The sequence below is a fragment of the Diabrotica virgifera genome, chromosome 9 (genome assembly GCF_917563875.1).
Source record: "Diabrotica virgifera virgifera chromosome 9, PGI_DIABVI_V3a".
In the NCBI taxonomy this organism is placed as follows: Eukaryota; Metazoa; Arthropoda; class Insecta; order Coleoptera; family Chrysomelidae; genus Diabrotica; species Diabrotica virgifera.
In genome coordinates, this window is record NC_065451.1 from 186093115 (window position 1) to 186113649 (window position 20535).

Sequence of the window (20535 nt, forward strand, 5' to 3'; positions counted from 1 at the left end):
TACATGTAAGTACCTTTTTAAAAATGTGTATACTTATGTATCAACTATCATAGGTTTCTTGAATGTATCGTCTTCTATAAAAATATACAATACAACGCTATATCAAACATGGCTGTTGCAACGCTGAGGATTTTTTCTGTTAATTTATTTGAGATAAAGAAATCGGTTAGTCTAAAAGAAATATATGTTTATGGTTAAGAAATGTTATTGCCGAAAACCGTGAATTAGTTAATATGTATTAAATGAATTAGATGTAAACTAATAATACTTTCACGTAATAAAATTTCTTAATGATTAGGTATGCTGTCTCTTTTAGATTATAAAAATTAAGAAAATTACATATTATTATGTCTGCTTCAAAGTTTTACATTGGTTGTATTTTCCCTCTTGTTTTAGCTAAACAATGTTTATTGTGTGACTTAATATTATACAGATAAATAATTAATATTCCATTAACAAAAAGAAAAAATAAACAAAGATGTGTAGGTTAAATAATGCCATGTTTGAACTAAATATGATTGATTATTATTAGTATTAATAGTTCTTATGTGGGGCCGTGTATTTTTTTGTACTTCCTAAATTTGTCAAAATAAATATCTATATCTTTATAAAAAAATTTTTATTAAAGTAAGTCTACTCTTTCTTCATAACGATTTTGTTTTAGTGAATTGCTGATATACAAAGTACTATTAACAAAAGAAGGAAAATTTGAGGAAGTTGGATTTGCCTCTCCATCCATTTATTGTTGTGTAGAAGCCAGTGGTTTAAGAGTGGAGAAAATATTTGTATGTAATAATAACGTTTTATATCTTGTTTAATTAATAAATAATGATTTTACCTCAACACAATGATTTATTTCGCCGTATGTAATATCACTTTATTTTCAAGAAATATTAACTTAACTCTAAATATACGTTTATCTCTGCGAAATATATTTCTTAACATTAAATAAATTAATTATTAATAGTAAAATAATAATATTCCTTACTAAGAAATATTATTGCTCAGAAAGAATAGTTTTCTAATGTGTAGAAAATATATTTTTATGACTAATAAAATTAATTAACATCAAGTGTAAGTTCTTTCTGATAAATGGGTTTGAAGTTTGCCAGAAAGTGATAGTTCAATCATGTTTAAGATATATTTCTTTGGCTATAGTAGAATTTATTTGAAATATTTCAGAAAATTATATCTTACATACACAAATATATTTCTTAGGCAATATACCAAGTCGATCTTTCTTAAATATTAATAAAGTTTCTTTATGTCAAGAATTTTTTTCTCTCGGTGTATACATACAAAATAAAAAAAAATCGGTTTTGGCCAGAGCAGTTGTCTGACCAAAATGTTACCTCTTCTGTTGTAGATTGTAAATTTTTTAACCACATTATTACAGTGGAAGCTATCTCGTTGCCACCCCTTTTTGCAATAGACTCGTCCCACATGAAGCACGAACCTTCGGCAGTACTATCATTATAGACGGTAAAATTAAATGTCCATAACTGCTTTAAATAAAACAATTTTTCATTAGTTAACATAGGTGTAGGGAGGCATTTTTGCAAATCCATCATTGCTACGACTTCTTTTAAATTCTGCTTGCATCTTATGTTATCCTGCCTTTTTAACTTGTATCTGTTATCTGCGTCATTCAAATGATCTGCTTTTTTCTTTAAAATATCTTCAACATTAGGATCTGCCTCTTTTCGCTTATTTTCAAAACTGTCACAGGTGTCACATGTATCAATGTTAGGGGGTTTGAAATGAAGATTGAACTCAGTAGAACCATCTTTGCTCTTGATTCAGACATTTTTGGTTGTTATTTATTATCACATTAATCTCGATAAAGAAAAAGTTACTTTTATCTATAAACCACACAAAAACATTAGCTTATAACGTCAATTTTTACACAGCTGATATGCGGTTGTCCATAGAGATTGGACTACCGTCTTCTTAACAATCAGTGTGACATGCAAAAAAGACCGGTGTACCACATAGGGCTTTTTGCAACAAATTTCACAGTGGACTTCCGACTTGCAATTTTAGTAATATTGCCTGTAGAACCACCTATTAACCATCATTCGAAAGATAACACCTTTAAGTGTATTATTGGCTGCATATTTCCATTTACTGTAAAAATGGACTACCGCCCTTTAAATTCTAACGTACAGATTTATTTTAAATATTATCATTAACAATTATTATTTCATTAATAATTATTACCCAGCCGCCTAAGAGTTACAAGGTTGTATGATATAAAATGATGAAACTGAGAAAAATTACTTTGCATATTTTGACCTTGGATGTCGTACAAAACAGAGTATATTTGATTTTGCTTTAAACGTAATAGTTAAAAGTCAACTACAAGAGCACATTTAAAAAAACGAAGAAAAAATATTTAATTTTTCCCATATTTTTATTGACAAAATAAAATTATATAGAACTCTGCAGCTCTAACAATAAACGAAAAATGCAAAAACATAAGTCTTTGTAATATTATCTTCTGATCAGTAATTTCAGTTTTACTGTTTATGTTTAGACATGTTGGAGAACATGTGAACATAAAAGTATTTGTCTACTTCTGGCATCCTCCTTGTTTGGAATTTACTCGTTTCCTGTCGCTGATAATCGAAATAAACACTAGTGGACTGTATGATACTTGTAATTAATTGAAAGAGGTACAAATTACATAAAATACACTTCTTGGTTCGCGTATTCGTCTGTAGTCTGGTTTCTTGTCTACACTCTCAACAACATTAGTTCCCGAATTCTAGTTTTTAGGTGTCACTGAGGCGCGCGCGGTGTTGCCACCGTTGCCATTTTTTATAAAGGTTAAAAGTCCTAACATAGCCCCCCTTTTGAAGGGCACCTTCAAAAATATATACATAAAATATTGAATAGTAAAATATCTAAATACACAAAAAATAAAACAAACACAAATAATTGTCAATTGTTGATGTCTTCTTGCATTGGTAAAGGACACAAATGTCTTACTGAACGAGTAACTGATCCCTTCATGGTGGTTACTTCTGCTACTCTGGTTTCTCCATCTCTACCTTGACATAACTTAGTGATTCGTCCAGTAATCCATTGACAAGGAGGAACAGAATCATTTTTAATAAGAACCAGGGTTCCTAATCGAATTTTGCTAGCTGGATCCTTCCATTTGTACTGTTGATGTAATTGAGACATATATTTTTTGGAAAATTGACCCCAAAATTGCTGGTACAGCTGCTGCACATGTTGGAATCTGGTTAAGCGACAGCTGGCTATATTGTGAACGTCATACTCTGGCAATGACGTAAGAGGTCTACCAATTAGGAAATGGGAAGGTGTAATAGGAGATAAGTCATTAGGACTATTTGACATGTCAAACAATGGTCGTGAATTTAATATACCTTCTATCTGTACGATCTGTTAAATTCTTCAAATGTTACATTATTATTAATTAATATTCGTTTCAAATGATGCTTAGTGCTTTTAACAGCTGCTTCCCACAGCCCCCCATGATTAGGTGTATAAGGAGGAATGAAGATCCATTTTATTCGTAGCTCGCTTGTAGCCGTTTCAATAGAATTGTAATTTTTCTGTAAAAAATGTCCTAACTGTTTCAGATAATTGTTGGCTCCTACAAAGGTACTGCCGTTGTCTGAATAAATAGTACTAGGTATACCACGTCGAGCGGTAAATCTTTTTAAACTTGCTAAAAAATTCTCTTCTGTGAGGTCCGACACAACTTCTAAATGGACAGCTTTTGTGCAAAAGCAAATGAATAATGCCAAATAACATTTTAATAGTTTATATTAAAGGATATTAAAAGGACCTGCATAATCTATACCAGTCACATCAAATGGAAAATTAGGTTTAATTCGATTATTTGGTAGATTTGACATTGGACTTAAAAAGGGTGTAGGATTAAACTTGAAACAAGTCAAACAATTTTTGACAGTTTGTTTTGCTAAGACACGTCCTGCTATAGGCCAGTAACGTTGTCTTACTGATGCAAGCAATAATTGAGGACCTGGATGAAATAGTTGCTTATGTTTATACTCGAAAATTAACTTAGTAAAATAGTGTTTGGATAACAGAAGAATAGGATGTCTCGTATTGAACGATAAATACGTATTGTTGAGTCTTCCACCTACTCGAAGAATTCCTTTATTATCCAAAAATGGAGTTAATGAAGAAAGTCTATTATTTTTTGGAAGTTGCTTGCCCCTTTTGAAAAAGGATAATTCGTCAGCAAATGACTCTAATTAAGCTTGTTTGACGATACTAATATGGGCTTCATCTAATTCTGCAATAGATAAATTACCCGTACGTTTATTAGATTTATTTCTTAAATTGTAAATGAAACGTAAACAATAGGCTGTTATTCTTTGAAGTGTAATAAAATCTGAGTATCTAGTGATTAAATCTGACAATTGTACTGATATAACTTGAAACACTTTAGAAGTCTTTTTCAACTCTGTCAGTTCTGAAGTTTTTAACTTAAAATCCACATTAGGCCATTCTGACTGTGGCAATTGCAAAAACAGTGGTCCGTTCCACCAAATTGTATTGGAAATTAATTTTTCAGGCATAATACCACGAGATGCAATATCTGCTGGGTTACTTGAACTGTTAACATAATTCCAGGTAAATGTGTTGGACAACGATTGAATTTTGGATACTCGATTAGCAACGAAAACTTGTAATTTACTAGGATCCGTATGAATCCAACTTAGTGCTACCTGAGAATCAGACCACATGAAAATAGGAACATTGACTTGAATGGCTTCTGTTACGGTGTTTATTAGTTGTGCACCTAATAAACAAGCACAGAGTTCTAGTTTCGGAATAGTTACAAGTTTGATTGGTGCAACTTTAGTTTTTGAACACAAGAGATTAATGTGATATTGATTTGAATCATCGATGCTTCGAAGGTAAATGCACGCAGCATATGCAGCTTTTGATGCATCACAAAAACAATGAATATCAAGTAAAGTATTCGAGACAACTTTACGAGGAATAGATATCTGATTAAAAATATTAATATTATTTTGAAATTGTAACCAAGTCTGTTGCAAATCCAAAGGGATTGGAGTGTCCCACGAAATACGAAGAGTCCATAATTGCTGAATGAGCATTTTTGCAATAATAATAGACGGCCTTAACAGACCTAGAGGGTCATATATTTGCGCAATATTCGATAGAATATGTCTTTTAGTAAATGGTTCGTGACTATGTAATTTGTTTATGTTAAAGGTAAACGAATCAGAAGAATTTAGCCACTGGACACCTAATGTTTTACAACTATCGTGATCTCCCAAATTTAATACTGAATTTGAGACATCGGATTCTTGAAAATCTGTAATTACTTGCTGATCATTTGAAATCCATTTTCTCAGAATAAAATGAGCTGATTTGAGCATATTGTAAATAGATTTGCATCTTTCTTGTAGTTCGCTTAGATCATTAGATCCTGTTAATAAATCATCAACATACATATCATTTAAAATTGTGCTAGAAGCTAATGGAAACTTGTCTAAATTGTCTTCAGCTAATGTTCTGATACATTTAATTGCTAAATAAGGTGCTGATCTAGTGCCATATGTGACAGTATTCAGTTGATAAATAGAAAATTCTTCATTATTATTTTCACGCCAAAGAATTTGTTGTAAATATTTATGTTCTGGATGTATGAGTATCTGTCTGTACATTTTAGAAATATCTGCTGATACAACATATTTATAAATTCTGAATCTTAGCAAAATGTTTAAAATATCGTTTTGCACTTTAGGACCTACATATTGAAGGTCATTAAGATAATATCCTGATGAGCTCTGGCAGCTTCCATCAAAGACAGTTCTAAGTTTTGTAGTTACACTAGACTCTTTTAATATACCATGATGTGGTAAAAAATAGGAATGTTCTGAATTAATAGAAATTTTACTCATATGACCTAGGTTTTCATATTCATGAATAAATTCAAAATAGAGTTGTTTAAAATAGGAATTGGAGAATTTTGATTCTAATGACTTAAATCTTTTAATAGCTGTTTGCTTTGAACCACCTAATAGACTAGGAGAATATTTTAATGGTAATTTTACCACGAATTGTCCATTCTCATTACGAGATGTGTCTTGTTTAAATAAAGATTCGCAAATGAGATCGTCTTGAGACAGAAATTCATTCTTGGTTTGAACATCCTCTAGTTCCCAAAACTTTTTTAATTGATCATCCTCAGGGATGTGTACTTCAACAAAATTGCATACATATTTATCTGAATTAATTGGAACTGTACCTGTTACAACCCAACCTAAATGAGTATTGATTAGTAATGGAAGATTTTTACCTAATGATATTTTATCTTGCAATATAAGATCCCAAAAAATGTGAGCGCCTAATAACAAGTCAATTTCTTTAGGACAATTGAATTCTGGATCTGCTAAATTAATATTGTGAGGTAATCGAATATTATTCATATCAATAGGATAAGCAGGTAATCTACTTGAAATAACGGGTACTACAAGACATGATATACTAGAATTGAAATCTGAAAATTGTGAAAATATTTTTAATGAACATTTTTTACTAATGTTAGAAGAACGCTGACTAATACCAGTAATTGAACAGTTTGTATCAGTTAATTGTAGTTTTAATTTATTGCAAAAGCGTTCGGTGATTAAATTCATTTGTGCACCGCAATCAAGTAATGCTCGGCACTTATGAAACTTACCATCTTGGTCTTTAATATTACACATAACTGTAGCTAATAAAACTTGACTCTCATTTTTTGCAAAATTTATACTTATTTGCTGTTCTACACCATCATTTCTATGATCAAAAGTACTAGGTGAACTTACTTGATGATTAGTGTCACGAATTGAAACTTCTGCATAATCTTTATGAAGCAACGTGTTATGTTTGTGAGTCTTACAAACAGGACATGGACCAAATTTACAATTTCTCTTATCATGACCACTTAATAAACAATTTTCGCATAATTTAAGTTTTCTAACTTCCCGAAACCTCTCTTCGACTGATAACGCTTTAAAGGTGGGACATTTATAAATTGAATGTTCCTTTCTACAAAAATTACATCGGTTTTTAACCGCAAAGTGCACTAGATTGTTAGATCTGTTATTATACTTATTTGAACTTGAAGACTGTGATTTAGCCGTTTGAGATTCATCCAAACTTTGTAGTATGTCCGTCTTATTTTTTAAAAAATTGATAAAATGTTCTAAAGTAGGCAAATCGTTTGCAACCTTAGTTTCTTTCCATTCGCGTATAGTATTTTTCTGGAACTTGTTGATTAAGATATGTATCATAAATGAATCATATAACTTTTCTTTTGGTACGTCTATACCTTCCAAGGAAGTTAAATGTTTGGATATCTCGTCTAACATATTTCGAAAACTAGCATAATTATAATTATCTTTTTGCATCATGGTTAAATTTAGTAATGATTTAAAGTGGCTGTCTATTAAAAACTGTTTTTTATCGAACCTATCGCATAATAAATCCCAGGCTTTCTGAAATGGTTGATCTACGCTCTCTAAACCTTCAATACAACTGGCTGCGTACCCTTGCAAAGAAGCCTTCAAGAAATGAAACTTCTGCCCATCACTAAGGGATGCATTATTCGCAATGGTCGCATTGAAGCTATTTTTGAAACTAACCCAAAATTGAAACTCCCCAGAGAACGTTTGCAATTTTATTCTCGGTAATAGGACATTTTGCAGGGGATCACTCACTGCTTTAAATTCACTAGATTGACCTAATTGACCGTATTGTACGTTATTACTGTTTACCGCTACCGGTCTTAAAATGGTTTTTAAATATGCTTGTGCCGCATAAAATCGATTTTCAAACTCCTCTCTTTCTGAATAGTGCTCCGGTAATTGACCCTCAGAACATTTCTTTTCTATCTCTGTTTGAACTATATCAAAATCATTTAGTAAGTTTATATGATTATCATATCTAAATTGAACATCTTGAATATCAAAGTCACCCTTGTCTTTTGTTTTAGTAATGAATTTCTCTAGCAAAGTTAACTTTTGTTTATTTGTTCCACGAAGTCTAACTAAATCTTTTAAATCGTCTACTACTACTACTTCATTTGAGGTCGCCATCTTAGTAAATAAAATTGATAAACTCGACAAATGGGTACTTATAATTTAACTATGGATTATTATTGAAATTAAATATGAAAACACATATATAATTGTACACAAATATCGCAAACAGAAGGTAATATCATTTAACTAGATTGATATTGATAGAATTGCATAAAATCGTTTATAATTATTGTCAAATAAACCAACTAATTATAAAATGATCGGTTAAGAATGAAATATGTAAAAATGGAAGGATCTGACCTTTATTTGCAGTGGTCCTGATGAATAGCTGTCGCTTGTCGCGTACCTTGCTGTACGTACTTCTCTTTCGCTGAATTGGGCCACTGGAAATGACACTAGAACTTGGAACTATTAACTTGGTTAGCGTCTACTAGTTTTTGGCGCTAATATTGCCTCATGCCGGCTAATAGATAATAAATTCGGCTCTTTTGACCAAAATGTTTGGAATTTACTCGTTTCCTGTCGCTGATAATCGAAATAAACACTAGTGGACTGTATGATACTTGTAATTAATTGAAAGAGGTACAAATTACATAAAATACACTTCTTGGTTCGCGTATTCGTCTGTAGTCTGTTTTCTTGTCTACACTCTCATCAACATTAGTTCCCGAATTCTAGTTTTTAGGTGTCACTGAGGCGCGCGCGGTGTTGCCACCGTTGCCATTTTTTATAAAGGTTAAAAGTCCTAACACTCCTGTACATATATTTCAGAGCTTCCACCTTGTTTTGTGCCAAGGTGATTTAATATCATTTTTGTTTATTGATATGGGTATTTCATCATTTTCAGCAGTATGTCTCCTCCCAGTTCAAAGTCTTTAATTGATGATTTTGTATTCACGCTTTGAAAATGGAACTGCAGTATACTTCAGCTTTGATGAATAGGTTGAAAAATCCAGAATATCTTGCTCTTTCAATTGAAGTATGGTGTAAGGCTTTCTTGTGTTTACTTTCAAAAGGACTCTTACAAACCAAAATGGAGAAAAGTATTCAGATTTTCTCAAACTGCGTTCAATTGCACTGTGAACTGAATCGACATCTTGTATGCAGGAATGTCCAGGTACTGAAAACTTTATTTGAATTTTCTTTAAGTTCGTGTTAGTTTTTAAAATATGTACAATGGCAAAACTCATAAATTTATTGCGATTTTGCGGAACGCAACTATCGCTCCACAAAGTCAAATCCTCCAATAATGGCGCGTTTACATGTATCCAGTAACTGGCGCCAGTCGCACTGGAACGACAGTGCTGGCATGGTAGTGGCATCATGTAAACGCTTTTTTGTTCCAGTCCAGCGCTGTCTGCCAGCGCTGTCTCGAATAGAAAGGTGCTCTATTTTCATTCCACTGGCATTCCAGTGAGACTGGCGCCAGTTACTGGACACGTGTAAACGTTACTTAACGGATAGCCTTCTACAACCCTTTTCAGGATTATGTATACAGCACTGGTAATATCATTCCCAGCCTGACCATGCATTGCCTCTGACCATATCGCGCAATAAACAGTCCGGTTTATGGAAAGGTGGGCTGTCATGTTATACACATTTAGCTTACTTTTATAAGAGAAATTTTTGACGTCTCGTTTTGGACATGTCAATAAATTTTGTAAGTCAAAACACAGTATGTACTTCCTTACCATTTTCAATATCCGTCTTTTTCTATTCTCTCATTAAAAGTGCAAGTATTTTTCATATTCATTTTTATTTTCTCCATTAAGGGTGTTTTCTTTATTCGTGCAGTCTATTTCAGCACATAGGTCACACAGATATTTTGGAGGTTTATTAAATGAATATTATTTAAATTCAGTGCAAAATAATTTGCGATAAACATTCATTTTTACTGGAGTCAAAGTCTTTCTCCTTTATGAAATCCTCGTACATAGGACCATGTTATACTGAATTTGGAAAGTTCACTAAAATTTTGCGAAAAACAAAGTCCAGTGTTTAACATAGGACTATGTTGCGCTCTTTACATATTTTCACAACATACACCAATGATTTTCGATTAATTTTAGAGCATTTTATGCATATATTTTAGATTTACAAAGTTCTATGGGTGCCTATTGATACATAAAACATTGTTATATTAAAATTGCTGATTTTTTAATTTTAGTTATATACACCCTTATAATACACCGGTTATAACCTACAACCGGTTTTGCTCCTCTGCAATAATCGGTTTTTTCGGTTGTATTTGTGTCCCGGTCATAACCGGTTTTCTCTTTTTAAAGTAATAACCGGTGAAAAACCGGATAAGTGGAGAATACTGAATTCAGAGATGGGAATCAGAGAAAAATGGGAAAATTTTTCGCCCCTCGAGTGTAATTGAGAAATTTTAAGCTGGCTGAAACCGATTTGACAAAACTGATGACTGATTTCTACACTAATATGGACTGATATCGATTTGAATGGAGTTTAGCAAAATAAAGCGCAATGTAAATGTAACCTATTGGGTATTGGCTATGACTAAATAGACCGAACACCGGTTTTCGGAATAACCGGTTTTTTTGGTTGTAACCGCCAGGTTAAACCGTATGTATGTAAAAAACGGTATAACTGAAAACCGGTGTTTTGTCAACAACCGCCATCCCTAGTGTACATGAATGTTTGTTTTGCAAAATAATGATTGTTTAATGAGATGCATTTAATTATTTAGGTAATTTTTTTAAATTCTAAATCGTTACCTATTTGACAATTCTTATTTAACGTAACTTATTTATAATACAGAATACTTATTTATAATAATCTAAACAAACTCTTTCCTGTTTTGAACTGTGTTTAATTTACAAATAGTCTTCAAATATTTATATCATAATAGCTATTTGTATAACAAGGGCGGAAAGTGCTACTTTTCCTCCCGAGAATGAAGTTTACTGCCCGACGCGTAGCGGAGGGCAGTAATCATTCAAGGGAGGAAAAGGCACTTTACTCCCATGTTATACATATGGTTTTTCCACCTTCCTCAAATAACAAGTAATTTTTTCATTTTTACTTAATTTATTTATGTAACTAACCAACAAAATTTATTAGAACTAAAACTAACAAATAGGTACAATGTAACTGTCAACTGTCAAATTATCAATGTAAACATTGTTAAATCAGAATAACAATTTACTGTTTTTTACCATTCTGCAAAATACAGAGTGTTTTTAAACAAACGTTCAAATGTATAGATACTTACGTAATAGAAAATAGGTATTATACAGGGCGTCAATAAGTTATATTTCATGAATGAGATACCATGACGTCACTTTTACTTTTCCTCCCTAGGGAGGAAAAATACTTTCCTCCCTAGGGAGGAAAAGTACAACTTTGCTCCCTACAATCAGGTCCGGAAAAGTATACTTTCGGTAGAGGTAGGTGGAAAAATGTTTTTCCTATGTTCAGTTAATATATAGCTATTTGTATAACAAGGGAGGAAAGTGCTACTTTTCCTCCCGAGAATGAAGTTTACTGCCCGACGCGTAGCGGAGGCCAGTAATCATTCAAGGGAGGAAAAGGCACTTTACTCCCATGTTATACATATGGTTTTTCCACCTTCCTCAAATAACAAGTCATTTTTTCATTCTTACTTCATTTATTTATGTAACTAACCAACAAAATATATTAGAACTAAAACTAACAAGTAGGTACAATATAACTGTCAACTGTCAAATATAAGTCAAATTATTAATGTAAACATTGTTAAATCAGAATAACAATTTACTGTTTTTTACTATTGTGCAAAATACAGAGTGTTTTTAAATAAACGTTAAAATGTATAGATACTTACGTAATAGAAAATAGATATTGTACAGGGCGTCAATAAGTTATATTTCATGATTGAAATACCATGACGTCACTTTAATTTTTCCTCCCTAGGGAGGAAAAATATTTTCCTCCCTAGGGAGGAAAAGTACAACTTTGCTCCCTACAATCAGGTCCGGAAAAGTATACTTTCGGTAGAGGTAGGTGGAAAAGTTATTTATACTATAAAGATAATCTAACCAAATTTGATTTAACAGGTTTTAATTTCCGTATACTTTGAACAGTTTACTTTACTTTGCGATTTTACTTTTTGATTAATAAAATAGTGACACTATTCTATCGTTTACCCATAATGCCCATGACCCGTGCTGTGGTGAATTGGCAAACGGGCCATAGAAAACTCAATGGGAAAATCTAAACTGTTGAATTCCTGCATACCTAATTATTTTACATCAAAAATTAAGAGACAATATTTGTAGAGGACTGCAATCTATATTGAAAAGAAATGTTAAAATTATTGTGCATATGAATTAAGGCGGGTTGACATTACTAGTGAATAACGAACGTGGCTCACGTTTACGTATTTTGCCCGTGCTATTGTTAGATATTTTATTATCTATTTTCAAACTCGAGCAGTACATTTGTATCTATGCATTGCATAAATACAAAAATGTACTGCTCGAGTTTGAAAATAGATAATAAAATATCTAACAATAGCACGGTCAAAATACGTAAGCGTGAGTCACGTTCGTTATTCACTAATAATGTCAACCCACCTTTAACCTTTAACTACACGCGCTGGCGTATTTTGTACGCCAGATATAAGAATTCTACTGCAAATATATTTAAAAATTTAATTTTTGACTTTGTTTATCTATCTAACCTATCACTGGAATGTGCTTTAAAATTGGTTTTAGTTTCGTTATAATCGGCGTTCTGGGAAGATCGTAATTTACAGATTATTATATTTGTTGTTTCCGGTGGTTGACAATATACGCCAAGATTATAGTAATATAAGTAGTAATATAAGTACATCTTTTAATTGTTTTTTTAGTCGTTTTGGCACAAAATATATTTTTCTTTATAAACAATACTTTTTCTTATGTAAAAAATCACATTTCAAAAAATTTTTTATTAGTAATTTTATTTATCATGGAATCAGATTCCAGTTATACATCCCAATTGGCTTACTGAGAAGGAACTCTAAGTACGCCACGCATGTAGTTATGTTATAACTTGATGCGCGGGTAGTTAAAGGTTAAACACAATACATTTGCCAGAGTATTGTTGTAAAAATTAGGCCACGCGTAGTACAGAATGTGTATAACGTGTTGCGTTTAATCACAATAAAGTAAGAATATGAAAAATACACATAAGTATGTCCAAAAGTTTGGAATACGTACAAATAATATATCTACGCTTCTGGTGGTTTCAAAACTGTCGTTGTTATTCATTTTAGAGCGTTTTTACATAAAAATGATAAAAACTTTGAATCGTTTTTGTATCATTTTGTGTCAGTGTGTGTTTAAATTTGAATTGAGCCGTTTATAAATGCCTATAAACGTGAAATCTCACTTTGACAGATCTAGATTAATTGCTTTGTTACAACAGAGTGATTTGCTACAATTGCTTTGTTACAACTGAGTAACATCAACATATTCATGTTACTCAGTGCTGAGTGCTGTATCTAAAATTAAAAAAAATTCCAAGAAACAAATGACGTCAAAGATCGTCCCAGAAGTGGTAGAAGTCGATGTACAACAGCAGCACAAGATCAGCAGATAACATTGATAGCTCTAAGAAATCATCTGGAATCCACAAGTGGTATATCCAGAGAAAGTTCTAGGCTGCGAGGACTGAATATTTCACGGCAAACAATAACACGCCGACTAAATGCGGTAAATTTGTATCGTAGAAGGCCCGTACATGTTCCTAAACTAACCTACCAACACAAAATAGTAAGGTTGCAATGGGCTAGAGAAATGGTGCAACGTGGTCCTAACTGGAATAACGTGATGTTCTCTGATGAGTCACAAATTGGCTTGGTATCTGATTCGCGAAGAACAATGGTTTGGAGGGCCCCAGGATGACACGCCCGACTAGAAACAGCCCAACCGCGTGTCCCGTTTGAAGGTGGCAGTATTATGGTTTGGGGTGGTATTATGAGTGGTACACGGACCCCACTGCTGGTTCTGGAGAGAAGTGTCACTGGTGCTGTGTACATCGAGGAAGTTTTAAATCCTGTCATACGTCTATTCCGAGGGGCAGTAGGTCATGAATTTGTGTTTATGCATGACAACGCACCTCCTCATCGAACAGCAGCAGTACAAAATTTTTTGGAAGAAGAAGGAATATTTACATTACAGTGGCCATATCTCCCGATATGAACGTTATTGAACATGCTTGGGACATTCTCAAAACACGCATCAAAAAGCGAAACAAACCCCTATTACACTTATTACAATATTTACAATTATTACAATAATTAGTATTAGGTCTGGATCCCGCGTATGAAAAAAAATTTGATTAATAGCAAGCTGAAAATTTGTTAATAGCTTAAGGGTGGCTAGTCGGACAAACTTTGATATATGGGAACACTGGAACAGAGGAAGTTTTAATTGTGGAACAGGTTAAAAATCTGGAACGGTCAGACCACGAAAACGGCACATGTATTTTGTCCGACAGAACAGACTTAAACTCTCCTAACAGAGATTAAACTCTCATGCAAAAATCAGACTGCTATTTATCACCAAATGGGCGTTTTAATGAGTGGAACATGTAGAATATGTCAAATGACAGGAATTATGACAGGTGATAAATAGCAGTCTGATTTTTGTATGAGAGTTTAATCTCTGTTCGGAGAGTTTAAGTCTGTTCTGTCGGACAAAATAAATGTGCCGTTTTCGTGGTCTGACCGTTCCAAATTTTAAACCTGTTCCACAATTAAAACTGCCCCTCTTACAGTGTTTCCATATATCAAAGTTTATCCGACTAGACACCTTTAAGCTATTAACAAATTTTCAGCTTGCTATTATTCAACTTTTTTTTCATACGCGGGATCCAGACCTAATACTAATTATTAGTTATTAAAAATTATTTTTTTCTTTACTAATTTATTTTTAAATGTAAGTTGTATTTTGCAAGTTTTTCACTCCAAGAGCTGTATTTTTCACTGTATTTTTTTTGCATATCGTTTATCTGGTTTTGAGATTTATTTAGTATTGTTACGAATTGAAACAAAATGATGTTTAACTATTCAGAAAAGTTTATATATAAAAATCAATAAAAGACGAAATATTCCAATATTCCAAACTTTTGGACATACGGTAGAACCCCGCATATCCGAACCCCGCTAGTCCGAACGTTCGGCAAATCCAAACCAACAGAAAGTGAACAAAATTAAAAAATTCACGACAAAAACTTAAAAACATGTTTATTATACAGAGTAAAACCAGAAATTGAACAATGTAGGATTAATAGGGCTTTGACATTTAAAATTTCTTAAAAATGAATACGTACTTTATACGTAGTGCTTATAAAAGGTTACATATAAACTTACTTCAATTCCCTTGCAGTCAACTTAAGTCCAAAAATATTGTCCACACCCTTGCGAGAACGTTTTGCGACTCAAAATCAAGGACAACGAAAGCTTTGAATTATTAGTTCGGCTAACTTTCGGATAATCCGACCTTTTGGGAATCCGAACTGGCTGTCGATGGAGGGCCATAGTGGATGCGGCGAAGACTCACCCCGAGTTGTAAAGCCAGTCAAGAAGAAGAAGAAGAAGAAGAACTGGCTGTCCCCCCAGTTAGTTCGGATTTGCGGAGTTCTACTGTATGTGTATTTAAACTCTCAATATTTTTTTATGATGTTTAATTCATCGAGCGGTTCTCGATCAACTGAGCGCTCTGTGCTGTAATTTGAAATCTGCTAGGCCGCACAGTAGTCTGTTTACGTCTTTTCCCATTCCGGTTTAACTTTAGTTTTACTAAATTGAAGCGATATTCAAATGACTATTCGGTCTAAATGATCTATAGTCCAGAGAAATAAGGTTTTTCTCGTGACACATCCCCCTCCAGGCCGAAACCAAATTTTTTGAGTAGTATGGACATCTATATTATTAACCTATATGTTTCCTGCAGCCGATTTTGATGATATACATAGTTATAAACAAATGAAGATCGAAAAACGGTAAGTTATCGCTTTTTTCGTCTATTACCAAAAAGTTAAGCACTTTAAACAAATTTGAAAGTAAGAAACTCATAAATCGTATAAAAAACTTCAATATGGCATTCGCTGAATATGTCCAACCTTATTGGTTGCTTAGAAAATTGCAAAATAAATCATAAATATTGAGTTTTTATAAATATTCTTAACTTAGGTAAAAATTAACTTAGAATCTTCTTATTACGCGGAATGCCGAGACTTCTTGTACTTAAATTATATTTTAAATTTCAAAGCAATTGGTCAAATAGTTTAAAAGTTATTTAATTTACTTTTCCCAAATTCATTTTTTTTGCAACACTATAAGTCAGAAAATTATGAGGTTACAATAATACTTCGGACAGTTTATGAAAGAAGAACATTTATACTACTACCTTAATTAAAAATAAATGACAAAAAATAATTTTAAACAGTGTAAAATTATTTTGCAAAAACATGTCCATTTTTTGCTTACTTATAAACAATTAGAATAACTTTTTAACCGTTACCCGTAGAAAAATTATTTTTTCATATTTAGAAAGACTGAATTTTTATACACATTTAGAAAGAAAAACAACTGTTCTAGGACATTTAGGGACAAAGTTAGCCCCCCATTTTTTTAATTCACATGTTTTTGCAAAATTATTTTGCAATATCTATAATTATTTTTTGTCATTTTTTTTAAATTAAATTAATACTGTAAATTTTCTTCTTTCATAAACTATCCAAAATATTACTGTAACTTCATCATTTTCTGACTTACAGTGTTGCAAAAAAAATTAATTTTGGATAAACAAATTAAATAACTTTTAAACTATTTGACCAATTGCTTTGAAATTTAGGGTGTAATTTAAGCACCATAAGTCTCAGCATTCCATGTAATAAGAAGGTTCTAAGTTAATTTTTACATAAGTTATGAATATTTATAAAAACTCAAAATTTATGATTTATTTGGCAATTTTCTAAGTAACCAATAAGGATAGACATATTCAGCGAACGCCACATTGAAGTTTTTTATACGGTTTATGAGTTTATTACTCTCAAATTTGTTTAAAATGCCCAATTTTTTAGTAAGAGACGAAAAAAGCGATAACTTACCGTTTTTTGATCTTCATTTGTTTATAACTATGTATATCATCAAAATCGGCTGCAGGAAACATATAAGTTATTATCATAGATGACCATGTTACTCGAAAAATTTGGTTTCAGCCTGGAGGGGGATGTGTCACCAACACGATATTTTTTTTCCTTATTTCTCTGAACTACTACATTTCAATCACAGCTTACAAACATCGGTTTCTATTTAATGGCGTAAGCGCAAAATTTCGCGCCAATGTGTTTTAAATGGATTCATTTTTTTTCGCATTCCGAGAAAGTATGTTTAAACAGTTTAAAAGCAGACTGAAAGATTGCATTTTTACCGACGGCCTGGTCCCTGGCCAAGTTCCTGGTTTATTTTAATAAGTTACAGAGAAAAAAAGAAAAAATTTAGTGTGATTTTTAATTTTAAATATTTAATAGTTATTTATGATATAATTGTTAAAGTACACGTTTAAGGCACGCATGTGAAAGTTTGCAGAATGAGCGAAGCGAGTTCTGCAATTCACATGAGTGCCTTAAAAATGTACTTTTTAACACGCATATCTAACAATAGTTTTTCTACAAACGTAATTACAGGACAATATCTACAAAAACTTTTACTTGAACTTGACTGACATTCCATTTTTATATTTTTTTTGACATTACATCAAAATTGCCTATACGGTCAATACGAACTGCAGTGTCTTAAAAATTGTAAGGCACTAGTGCCTTAAAGTATCATTTTTAACGCTCGTATGGAATGCTAAAAATTAATAATAATAAAACACGGTTGTAGAAAAAAGAAATTTTTTGGTCATTCTAAGTGACTTTCAGCCCTCGACAATAATGTAATCTTTCATTCTGCGTTTAAATTTTTAAAGATACTTATTAGTTTCCTCAGGATTCGAAAAAAAAATGAATGCATTTAAAACACATTAGAGCGAAATTTTGCGCCTATGCTCTTAAAGAAAAAACTGTATTCCAAAAGAATATGAGAATAATGTTTCATCATCATCATCATCAGCCCATAGTCGTCCACTGCTGAACATAGGCCTCCTCGAAAAACTTCCATTCAGATCTATCCTGCGCTGCTGCAATCCAGTTGGTACAAATCCTCTTTATGTCGTCAGTCCATCTTGTGGGTGGTCTTCCCGGGTTTCGTCTATCCGCTCTCGGTCTCCATTAAAAGATTTTTTTGGTCCACCTATCATCTCTCATTCTAGCGACGTGTCCTGCTCACTTCCATTTAATTTTGGGTATGTTTTTTTTTGGTTTTGATTCTGGCCTTGGCTTAGAAACTTTAGCCACGTAATTACATATAAAATTATTATTCGTTTATAAGTACAAAATTGTCCAGTATACACTTAAAAATAAAGAATAATAAAAAATAAAGCTTACAAATAACAATGTCTACTTACTATGTTAATAAACACAAGTATGCTAATTTTTTTTTTTCTTCACTACGGTAGGAACTAAATCCGATTCATCCTCTCGGAGATTTAGAACCTCCTAATGTTTTTTTTAATATTTTTTTTATTTATTTTTATTTATTTATTTTTTATTTTTTTTTTATATATAATTTTTGTTTTTCGAACATACATAGGTTACAAAATAATATAATTAATTACAGGAAATATCTCATTCATACATTACATAATACAAAGGAAATACATATCCATTCAAACGATTAGTTTTACATTCACACTTTTAATTTAATTTTTTGAAGAAATGTCATAATTAGTTTAAAAATTGTAATGTTATCTTCACTTAATAGTACATTTAAGTCTAGGGGAGTACTTAAACCTGCTTTCAGCAATTCTTGTAGCAGCCAATATTTTGGCTATGTGTTTTATTATGTCTTCTACACCACTTCTTCTACGAATTTCTTCATTTCTTACCCTATCTCTTAACGTTATGCCCAACAATGATCTTTCCATGCTACGTTGCATCACTTGTAGTTTTATGTAGATAAGTGTCTCTGCGCCATATGTAGGAACAGGCAAGACACATTGATTAAAGGCTCTTCTTTTTAAGCTGATAGGTATATCACCTTTAAAAATATCACGTAGTCTTCCATATGCTGCCCATCCCAGAGTCATTCTTCTTATCAGCTCAGCAGTTTGATTGTCTCTGCTAATTTTTACCGTATGTCCAAGGTATATGTAGCTGTCAACAACTTCAATTTCGACGTCTTCTATTAATTCTTACTAGTTTTCTCAGGATTCGAAAAAAAAATGAATGCATTTAAAACACATTGGCGAGAAATTTTGCGCATATGCCCTTAAAGAAAAAACTCTATTCCAAAAGAATATGAGAATAATGTTTACCTCATCTGAAATAAAAACATCACCCCATTTATTTGAATCAGGTCTTCGATACCGGAAGCCTTATCAAACAAATATATATAAAAATAAAATGTTTAAAAAGTCTTCCTGTAGTAAACATCATAGCGTTGAAAGGAAATATATTAAAATAAAATAAATATTGAAATATCTCCTTTTTGGCAATATCGCGCCCAATATTTGCCATTATTTCAAGAATCACATTAGAAGGAAAATAAAATAACAGTACGACAGCGGACAAATAAATCTGAGTTGATGTTTTTTCTTTTTCGGAAGATGTATCTTCCGACAAAATATGAAATGGTAGTGACTGCTGCTAAGACTTAACGTTCTTTGTTTTATTTGATTTGTACCTGTAGATTTTTCTTCTTCGCTTACATATAGGTAGCCTTATAAATACCTATATAACGTCGATATAATAGGACATAGAAAAGAATGCGAAAACTATAGGGGAATAAGCGTCATCGATACAATGGGAAGACTGTATGGCAGGGTCAGGATCATCAGGATCAAACTATAGAAAAGTATAGAAGAAGAAGAAGAAGAAGAAGAAGAAGAACAGAACGGTGAAGAGCAAGCAGGATTCACAGCAATGAAATCATGCCTAGATCTATACAATACAACAGACAATAGAGAAGAAAACAGTTAAGAACAGAGATGAACATGGCGTTTGTAGACCATAGGAGGCATACGACACCGTGCCAAGGAAATAACTATACAAAACAATGACAAAAATAGAGATACCAGCTAGCCTAACACAAGCAACCAAGAACATATTATTGTGTTTCAATTTATCAATCAAAAATAGAATAAAAATTTTAATTTTTTTAATATAGCGTGGGCACATAAATTTGATACACCCTGTATATTGATTTGTAAATATTTATTAGAAGTTAGCTTTCAACGCAAAGTGGTTTCTCCTTAATGAATTTTTCCATGAAGAATATTAAAAACATTTTTGTAAATAAAAGTGAAGTGAAAGTTTTTTAGGATTAGTATTTTAAACCGATTGTTTATTACGGGAAATATAGAAGCCATAGGTAATT